Source organism: Colletes latitarsis, unplaced genomic scaffold (genome assembly GCF_051014445.1).
Source record: "Colletes latitarsis isolate SP2378_abdomen unplaced genomic scaffold, iyColLati1 scaffold0023, whole genome shotgun sequence".
In the NCBI taxonomy this organism is placed as follows: Eukaryota; Metazoa; Arthropoda; class Insecta; order Hymenoptera; family Colletidae; genus Colletes; species Colletes latitarsis.
The window spans coordinates 3238162-3248848 of NW_027488373.1; positions in this window are offsets into that span (position 1 = coordinate 3238162).

A 10687-nucleotide genomic window follows, 5' to 3' on the forward strand; every position below is an offset into this window, starting at 1 on the left:
AAAAAAGAAAAGTCTTTTAAAATCCCTTTGACAATTAGAGTTTCGTTACTTATTAGAACATTTACGCGTTTATTGTCACTATATAATTTATCGATTTCTTGATTGTAATATTCGGCGTCTTTCTGAGACGATGTTCCAAAAAGTACATTTGCCAAATCTCCTATGGGGTTTAACCATCCTCTCTTAACGCGGTTACTTACTGTATCCGTTTCTCTATATCCTACCATAGCTAATAGATCTAATCGTTCTTGTTTCAACCTAATTAACTTATCTTTAATATGCTGCAAGAGATCCTGGTAGGATCCTCCGGTGTTCTGTGTTACTAGATGTAGGCTATCAAGGATGAGTTCCTCGTGTAGGATGATTTCTTCTAGGTCAATGGTAAAAACGGTTATCCAAGTTTTATGATATAACCTAGCAGTGCCTAAATGGTCGAACTCAATATTTGGTACATTGGTTATTGGCGTTATTTTCCATGATGTTGCATAGCATATTACTGCTAGCGTTAATCTGTAACAGAGTTCATATTAGCGTATTTTAATCTATTGAGATGAATATTCTGTATTTTTCCTTTAACATCTACTAGTGCGTTTACATTTTTGATGTCTATAACTCTATATGGGCCTACCCAAGGATTTGTTAGTCCTTGTAGCCTGTCCCTACCCTGATTTTTAACCCATACATAGTCACCTATTTCTAATGATAATGGTTTAATATGCTTATCATATTCTTTCTTAACTCTAGCTTTAATATCCTATAGTACGTCTTCGGCATGTAACGTCAGTTTACGTATGTGTGTCTTGTGTGCAGTCAATAAGTCAGAATAGTCTACGTCTGTGGAATTGTTTAAAAGTTGATCGACTATTGGTGCGTCTCGTCCAAAAACTAGTTCATACGGTACGAGTTTATTTTGATGTGGTGCAGTATTCCATGCGAATACAGCTCCTTGTAAATAATTGTGCCAGTCTTCGTTGTTATCGTCCATTATCAATTGTGTTCGAATAAATTCCTTAAGTGTGGCATGCGCTCTCTCTAATGATCCATTAGACTCTGGGTGAAAAGCGGTTGTGTGTTGTAAATTTATATTAAATAATTTTGCAAAGTCCTGCATTAAATTACTGGTAAAGTTCTGTCCTAGGTCTGTCAAAATTGTCTTTGGTACGCCGTAACGTAAGAACCAGGTGTTCATGAGTGCTGTAGCGATTGTTTCGCTCCGTTGATTTGTTAAGGCTACAGCTTCTATGAATTTACTTAATTGGTCTTGGATAGTTAACACATATCTTTGACCCATCGAACTTTCATTAAAAGGCCCTACTATATCTATCGCGATTTTATCATTAAAACGTCGCGGCGTGTCTGTTATACACAGCGGCATTTTTGTCGGTCTTCTCTCTATTTTGCCCTGTTGACAATTTGGGCATTGTTTAATAAAATTTGCCACGTCTTTATAGAGTCCTTTCCATGCATAATTCTTCAAGATTTTTGTAATTGTATTCTTAATACCTAAATGACACGTCAGAATATTACCGTGTGAATTACTCAGTATGCGTTGTTTCTCTTCGTCATTCTCAGGTTCGTTTAAGGCATTTTGTATTAAATTAACGACGTTATTTCGTCGAATTTCTTGAAATACACGCACAAATATCTTTTTAATATCCTGTTCCGTGCAATTGCAATATCCTATCAAGTCGTACATATTAATAGCTATAGAAGCGATCGGCTCCGAGATTAGTAATGTTAGAAGTTCTTCGCAAATTTCAGATAAATCAAAATCCTTCCGATAAATTACAATTTCAGTATTGGTTAAGTCTAGTCTAGCTTCCCCGTCTTCAAAGCGAACAATTGTCGCATCCTGAGGTGCGATTTCACAAATTCTTATACTTTTTATCCAACGCGATTTATAGTGATCGGAATATAAAACTGGATTGCGCGATAAAGCATCTGCATTTGTATTTAAACATCCCTTTTTATAAATAATTTCGTAATTGTACTCTTCTAGCGTGATCTTCCATCGCGCCTTGATTCCCGTTGGATTCTTTAGCGTTGACAGCCACCTCAATGGTTGATGATCAGTAATAATTTTGAAATTTCGACCATACAGATAGGGTCGGAAATGCTTTACAGCCCAAACAACTGCTAATGATTCTTTGTCGGTTGTTGAATAATTGATTTCTCCTTTGTTAAGTGTCCTGCTGGCAAAGCTAACAGGTCTTTCCTTTCCGTCGGAGCCCTTCTGAGCCAGTATTCCTCCAATAGCTTCTCCCGAAGCGTCGGTGGCTAAAATAAATTCCTTGGTGAAATCCGGGTACGCTAAAACACGATCTCCGCAGAGTTCGTTCTTGAGAATATCAAACGCCTCTTGTTGTCGCGTGCCCCATTCAAACTTTGCGTCCTTCCTCAGAAGTGTGTTTAATGGTTTTGCGATCTTTGAAAATCCTGGTATGAAGCGTCGATAATAACCCGCTAATCCTAAAAATTGTTTGATATTCTTACGGTCTTTTGGTCTTGGAAATTCTTTTACTGCCCTAATCTTTTCGGGATTAGGCTTTACTCCTTCCTCAGTTATGAGATGTCCCAAATACTGTAATTCGGGTTTAAGGTATTCGCATTTATCTGGTTGAAGTTTCAACCCTACTTCGCGAAATCGATCGAAAAGAGTATTTAGACGTTTATATAATTCTTCGAGTTCCGCCGCGAACACGATCACGTCATCTAGGTAGACGAAACAGATGTTGCCAGTCAGTCCCCTCAAGGCTTGATCCATCATCCGTTGAAACGTCGCTGGTGCATTCTTGAGCCCAAATGGCATGCGGGTATACTCGTAGTGCCCTGCCGGAGTGCTGAATGCAGTTTTCTTCTGATCCTTGGTCTTCATTCCTATCTGGTGAAAACCGCTAGCCAGGTCGAAAGCACAGAACCATCGCGCTCTTCCTAACTGGTCTAGGACTTCTTCGATGTTCGGCAACGGATAGGCATCCTGAGGCGTCTTTTCGTTCAATTGCCGAAAGTCTATCACGACTCTCCACTTCTTCTTTCCACTGGCGTCCACTTTCTTTGGAACCACCCAAAGAGGGGAATTATACGGAGAGTCGGAATCTACGATAATCCCTTTTTCTTTCATATCTTTTACTTGTTCTTTAATAACATCTAAGTGTCCTGGAGGATACCTGAACTGCTTCGTGTGGACTGGTATATCGTCCGTCGTGGGTATCGCGTGCTCTACTAAACTCGTTTTAGGTAGAGGATCGTCGGGTAAACAAAATATTTCTGCATGATCCAATACAATTTTTCTTATTCGCTGACGAACCTTTGGATCCATTATATGATCTAGTCGCGTCTGACTATCTAACAGCTCGATTCGTCCGGGCCGTTTGATACTTTGTAAGTGCAAAACGCGCTTCAATGTATTGGTTAACTTTATTGTTTTATTTTTGATGTCGATCCCTGCTTCCTCGGAAGACAGGAAGGGCATTCCTAAGAGCCCATCTTCTTCTATAGGAAATGAATCATCTACGATAGCTAACACATGTGATTTTTCGCCAATAGTTAATTTGGCTTCTCGCGTAGTCTGGGTTTCCATATTATCTATTCCGTAAAATGTATTAATACCAGGTCGCGTTGATAAATTTCTAGCTGGGGTACGCTTAATTAAATTTATTCCTGCTCCGGTATCGATAAGGAAGGTGCCTCGGCTTCCTCCCAATCTGACTCCGATGGATATTTTATTCTTGCAGCTAACTCGCGGTCGCTCTCCTCTTCCATTACTCCTGTCTCGTCCGATTGTAAGTACTTTATTCCCGGTGGTCGGTCGGATTTGTTCACTTCGCAAAAATTTTGGTTCTTAGGGCAATCGCGTGAATAATGACCTACTTTCTGACACTTAAAGCACGTTGGTTGGAAATTTCTGTCCCTGTCTGGCCTCGGCGCGAATCTTGGTTGTTCTCGATACGGGCGAGTCTCGCGAGAGGGTTGCTTTTCGGCACGAGGTGGTATATCGTCCAGCCGGTAGCTCCTATTTGATCGCGACGGGTATTGCGCGCGTTGGACGGTACTTCTAGCTCTTTCGCGTAATTCGTTTCGTCTTTGAGCTTCGTAAGCAATTTGCTGTGCTTCTCGCAGTGTCATTGGACGCATATACTGTACGTCTTTCGTTAAAGTGTCGTTTAGGTTTTGTATGTAAAGATCAATCGCATTCTTTTCTTTTACCACTAGTGCTGCGCGTTTTTCTCGAGGCGAGAGATCTGGCATTTGATTAATAGCTCGTTGTATGTCGCGGTTTAGCAGATTGAAATGACGTGTAAATTCTCTAACGTCGCGTCTTCCTTGTGTTAAAACTGTGCGTTCCTGTTGTAGTAGGTGATACGATTTCGACAGTCCGTATTCTGTTTTCAACACGTCTATTAAGTCGTCAATATCACTGATGTCTTGCTGATCTATTAGTTGTTTAGCGTCTGCTTTGAGTTTCTGCGCGCGTAGCATGTTAAGATAAATGACTTTTTTTTTTTTTTTTTTTTTTTTTTTTTTTTTTTTTGTCGTGGGGAAAATCTTCGAAAGACTCCCTCCCACCTCCTTGGGGAGAGGTGGGAGGGGTGTGTGGGATTCCCCGCGCCCGTACAACGACAGGCGCGGGACCTACCCACTAAAAACCCCACGGTGACCCTTCGGCACGCTTTGGGAGGATACCGGGAATCGCTCGAAGCATTCTTCCGGTATCCTCCCCGTGCCCGCGCTTTCGCGCCCATCCCCCGGGGGGACAGTCGGTCCCCCCAGTAGACACACTGCCTCATAGCGGCGGGACGGGGCCACTCCATCCCGCCGCTATCCGTCCCGGGGCCGCGTTTAGTGGCGGCTGCGAGCCCCAACTCGCAACCGCCCGCGACCCCGTTTCCACCCCTCGGCGGCCGGGCGTTCATGGCCGCACCAGACCGCCGAGGGTGCCTCCCCTTGCGTCGGACCGGTAGGGGGAGGCACTCCTACCCCCAACCGGTCCGACCCGGCGCCGCCTGGCGGGAGGAGGGTCCCCTCAGGACCCCCCTCCCAGCCTAGGTCATCCGCCACGCCGAGGCGGCCGCCCGCGACGCCTCGCGACCGGGCGACGACCTCGGGCCACCGCACGAGCGCGAGCTTCAGCGCGCCGTTGAAGCTCGCGCTCCCTCCCCGCGGCCTCCTTCTGCAACATTACGTTCTCGCAGAAGGAGGCCACGGCCCTCCACTTCTCCTCGCTGCCGAGCATGGCGCGGACCACGCCCGGCAGCGAGACATCCCGCCCGACGACGCCGACCAGGACACGGCGCTCCCCCTCCCACGCGGGGCATACCTCCAGGGTATGATCCGCCGTGTCCTGCTCAGCGTCGCAGTGGCAGCAACGCGCCGTCGGCTCCTTCCCTATCCGGCACAGGTATCTTCCGAAGCTGCCATGCCCGGAAAATACCTGTGCCAGCCGGTAGGTGAGGCTGCCATGGCCTCTGTCCAGCCACTCCTTCAGGAGTGGCCGAACAGCCCCGACAGTCCGGTGCCCCGCGGTTGGCAGAGCCAGCCGCTCCTGCCACGCGAGCAACACGGACTGCCGGGCCTGGCGCTTCAAATCGCCCCAAGCAGGTTCCTGCCCGCCCGGGACCGCCCCCACCCCCGCGCGACGGTCGACGCGGTGCCGGTACATCGCCGCGTGCGACCGCGCGAGCAGGTCCATGGGCGGCATCCCCGCTAGAACCGTCGCCGCCTCATGTGACATGGTCCGATACCCGCGGACGACCCTGAGCGCCATGCGCCTCTGCACCCGACGCAGCATAGTCATGCTGCGCCGGGAGGCAGCCAGGTCGTCCGCCCAGACGGGGGCCCCGTATAGGGCCACCGACTGGACCATTGCCACATAGAGGCGACGAACTCGGCCCGCCGGGCCCCCCAGGTTGGGCAGGATCCGGCCCAGAGCCGCAACCATCCTTTCCAACCGGGGGACCAGGCAGCGGAAATGCTTCTCGAAACGCCAGTGGCTATCGAGGATCAGCCCCAGATACCTGATCTGGGGCTTCACCTCGATGTCAGCCCCACCCACCCGAATCAGAGGGGGTGGCGGATCCTGCCGAGGTGAATGAAACGCAATCACCTCGGTCTTATGGACCGCCACCGTCATCCCCATCCCCCTGATCCGGTCGACGACGCGTTGCGACCCCTCCTCCGCGCGACGCATGGCCCTCCCCCAGTGCGCCCCGACGGCCAGCACCAGTGTGTCATCCGCATAACACACCGTGCTGACGCCGTCGGGGAGGCCGGCCCGCAACACCGAGTCGTACGCGATGTTCCACAGGAGTGGCCCGAGGACCGACCCCTGCGGAACACCGCAGTACACCTCCCTCCGCATATCACCATCCCGGCCCGGATACTCGATCCACCTGCCGCGGAGATAATCCCCGACGACCGCCCTGAGACAAGGGGGGACTCGATGATATTCGAGTCCCCTCCTTATCTCTTCCCAGGGGAGGGTGTTAAAGGCATTGGCAATATCCAAGGATATTGCCAATGCCACCCCTCCCCGGGAGACGGCCGCCTCCGAGAGGGCCCTCACACGACCTATCGCGTCGATAGTCGATCGGCCCCCCCGGAAACCGAACTGGCAGTCGGCCAGACCGGGATCACCCCGCGACAGGTGCTCGACGAGGCGAGCAGCAATCACACGCTCGAAGAGCTTGCCCACCTCGTCGAGGAGACAAATGGGCCGGTATGCGGAGGGAGACTCCGCGGGCCGACCCTCCTTCCGGAGGAGGACCATCCTCGCCACCTTCCAACTGGGGGGGAATCGCCCGTCCCTCAGGCAGCGGTCGAACAACCGCCTGAGGTCGGCCCCAAGGACGCCCTGGGTCAAGACCCAAACCCGGCCGGGCACACCATCCGGACCCGGGGCCGTGTTACGAACCCCGAGCCGTCTGATGGCCGCTGCCAGCTCCTCCTGCGTGACCCCCAGCTCGGCCGTCCACTCCACTGGGACAGCCGCCGCCGCCGGAGGACGCGGTCCCCTCTCCCCAATTGGGAAGAGTGTATTGACCACGTCCTCCAGCAGCCGGGGGTAAGATAAATGACTTGATCCGGTACCATTTGTTTCATTTCCCTGACTTCTAATATGAATTTTTCAACCGGTCTATTAAATCCGTCGAATTCTCCAATCATTTCCAAAGCTACCTTTGTGTCCTTAGAATACTGGACTAATGTTCGCGTTCGAAGTGGCGTGTTTATTTCGCTACCGCTTCGTTGATTATCGGAAGAATCATCGTCGGTGATTTTACGAATTATACCGTCTTTCTGTAGTTTGAGTGCTCTGATTTGTTCCATCATTGCGTTACAGTTCTTCGTTAGCATATCTATCTGTTGCTGAATAGAATTTGAATCTAATAGTTCCCTCGAAGAACCAGCCGCGGCGAGGTCTTCCGGGTTTATTTTAAAACTCGCGTTAGTATTCATGATACTGTTTTCGCTTGATGAATCGGTTTCAATTACGTTCTTGGGCTCACGGTAAGTCGAAAATAGCATAAATTGATCAACTTACCCAAGAATTATCTTCATAGTCTCGAAAGCTTAGAGTGGAGCTCGTCCCTTTGTCGTCTTCTGCTGGCTTATCCCACCGCTGCCACCATAAAATTGTCCTTATTGTTATGCCGTAAGCTGCAGACTCGTCCAAATAGTTGCGGCGTCACAATATTAGGTTGATTTTGTTTGGGAAAGGTTCAAGCACTCGGACAAAGATATCAGGATATACTCTAAGGTTTATTCGGAGACTGAACATTGATGCACTTCTTACAAAATCACACGTGAAAATGAGCCCCGAGGGCCAGGAGCGGTACGCTTTTATAATCTTTGGTTTGAGTACAGCCGGGTTAGATCTGGGCGTATGACGCATTTGTTTTTACCCTTAAAGGAGTCAACAAGTTCGTCATCTTCTTGGTGTATCGCTTATGACTAACCTTATCGCTCTGAGTAATACTTATTTTCTATGGGGGCCTACGGCATGACAGTACGACATTACTACCTGATCCAAACCAGAAATAACCCAGGATCTGTTCAACAAGTATGTGAAGAATGCGAAAGTATGAGTCTGATGAGGGCAAATCCCAGGCCTAACCAAGACCTAACATGCGATATCCTATAAAATATTGACCGAGACTAGGTTTATTTGACTGCTTCAGTGTGGTGCCACATTACCAGGTGATCCAAACCAGAAATAACCCAGGATCTGTTCAACAAGTATGCGAAAAATGCGAAAGTATGAGTCTGATGACGGCTAATCCCAGGCCTAACCTAGACCTAACATGCGTTATCCTCTAAAATATTGATCGAAACCAGGTTTCATGGACTGTTTCAGTGTGATACCACATTACTATGTGATTCAAACCAGAAAAAACGCAGGGCCTGTTCAACAAGTATGTGAAGAATGCGAAGGTATGAGACTGATGAGAGCAAATTCCAGACCTAACCTAGACCTAGCATGAGTTATCCTCTAAAATATTGATCGAGACCAGGTTTAGTCGACTGCTTCAGTGTGGTACCACATTACTACGTGATCCAAACCAGAAAAGGGCAAGGATCAGGCCAACAAGTATGAGAAATATGCGAAAGTATGAGCCAGATGAGGGCAAATCCTAGACCTAACCTAGACCTAACATGCGTTATCCTCTAAAATATTGATCGAAACCAGGTTTCATGGACTGTTTCAATGTGGTACCACATTACCACGTGATCAAAAACAGAAAAAGCCCAGGATCAGGCCAACATGTATGAGAAATATGCGAAAGTATGAGCCTCGTGAGGGTAAATCCCAGACCCAACCCAGACCTAACATGCGATATCCTTTAAAATTTTGACCGAGACTAGGTTTCATGGACTGTTTCAGTGTGGTACCACATTACCACGTGATTCAAACCAGAAAAAACCCAGGATCTGTACAACAAGTATGTGATGAATGCGAAAGTATGAGTCTGATGAGGGCAAATCCCAGGCCTAACCTAGACCTAGCATGAGTTATCCTCTAAAATATATATCGAGACTAGGTTTAGTCGACTGTTTCAGTGTGGTACCACATTACTACGTGATCCAAACCAGAAAAAGGCAAGGATCAGGCCAACAAGTATGAGAAATATGCGAAAGTATGAGCCAGATGACGGCAAATTCTAGACCTAACCCAGACCTAACATGCGTTATGCTCTAAAATATTCATCGAGACCAGGTAAAATTGACTGTTTCAGTGTGGTACTACATTACTGCTTGATCCAATCCAGAAAAAGCAAAGGATCTGGCTAACAAGTATGAGAAATATGGGAAAGTATGAGCCTGATGAGGGCAAATCCCACACCTAACCGAGTCCTAACCGGCGTTATCCTCTAAAATGTTGATCGTGTCCAGGTTTAATCGACTGCATCAGTGTGGTACCACGTTACTACCTGATCCAAACCGGAAAAAGCCCAGGATCTGGCCAACAAGTATGAGAAATATGGGAAAGTATGAGCCTCGTGAGGGCAAATCCCAGACCTAACCCGGACCTAACATGCGATATCGTTTAAAATATTGACCGAGACCAGGTTTGATGGACTGTTTCAGTGTGGTACCACATTACCACTTGATCCAAAACAGAAAAAGCCCAGGATCAGTACAACAAGTATGTGGAAAATGCGAAAGTATGAGCCTCATGAGGGTAAATCCCAGGCCTAACCTAGACCTAACATGCGTTATTCTCTAAAATATTGATCGAAACCAGGTTTCATGGACTGTTTCAGTGTGATACCATGTTACTACATGATCCAAACCAGAAATAACCCAGGATCTGTTCAACAACTATGCGAAAAATGCGAAAATATGAGTCTGATGAGGGCTAATACCAGGCCTAACCTAGACCTAACATGCGTTATCCTCTAAAATATTGATCGAGACCTGGTTTAATCGACTGCTTCAGTGTGGTACCACATTACTACGTGATCCAAACCAGAAAAAAACCCCGGATCTGTTCAACAAGTATGTGAAGAATGCGAAAGTACGAGCCTGATGAGAGCAAATCCCAGACCACACCTAGACCTAACATGAATTATTCTGTAAAATATTGATCGAAACTAGGTTGAATGGACTGTTTCAGTGTGGTACCACATTACTACGTGATCCAATCCAGAAGAAGCACAGGATTTCTTCAACAAGTATGTGAAGAATGCGAAAGTATGAGACTGATGAGGGCAAATCCTAGACCTAACCTAGACCTAACATGTGCTATCCTCTAAAATATTGACGGAAACCAGGTTTTATTGACAGTTTCAGTGTGGTACCACATTACTACGTGATCCAAACCAGAAAAAGCCCAGGATCTAGCCAACAAGTGTGAGAAATATGCGAAAGTATGAGCCTGGTGAGGGCAAATCCTAGACCTAACCCAGACCCAACACGCGTTATCCTCTAAAATATTTATCAAGACCAGGTTTAATTGACTCTTTCAGTGTGGTACCACATTACTACGTGATCCAAACCAGTGGAAGCCAAGGATCTGGCCAACAAGTATGAGAAATATGCGAAAGAATGTGCCTGATGAGGGCAAATCCTGGACCTGACCCAGACCTAACACGCGTTATCCTCTAAAATATTTATCAAGACCAGGTTTAATTGACTGTTTCAGTGTGGTACCACATTACTGCGTGATCCAAACCAGAAAAAATCCCAGGAT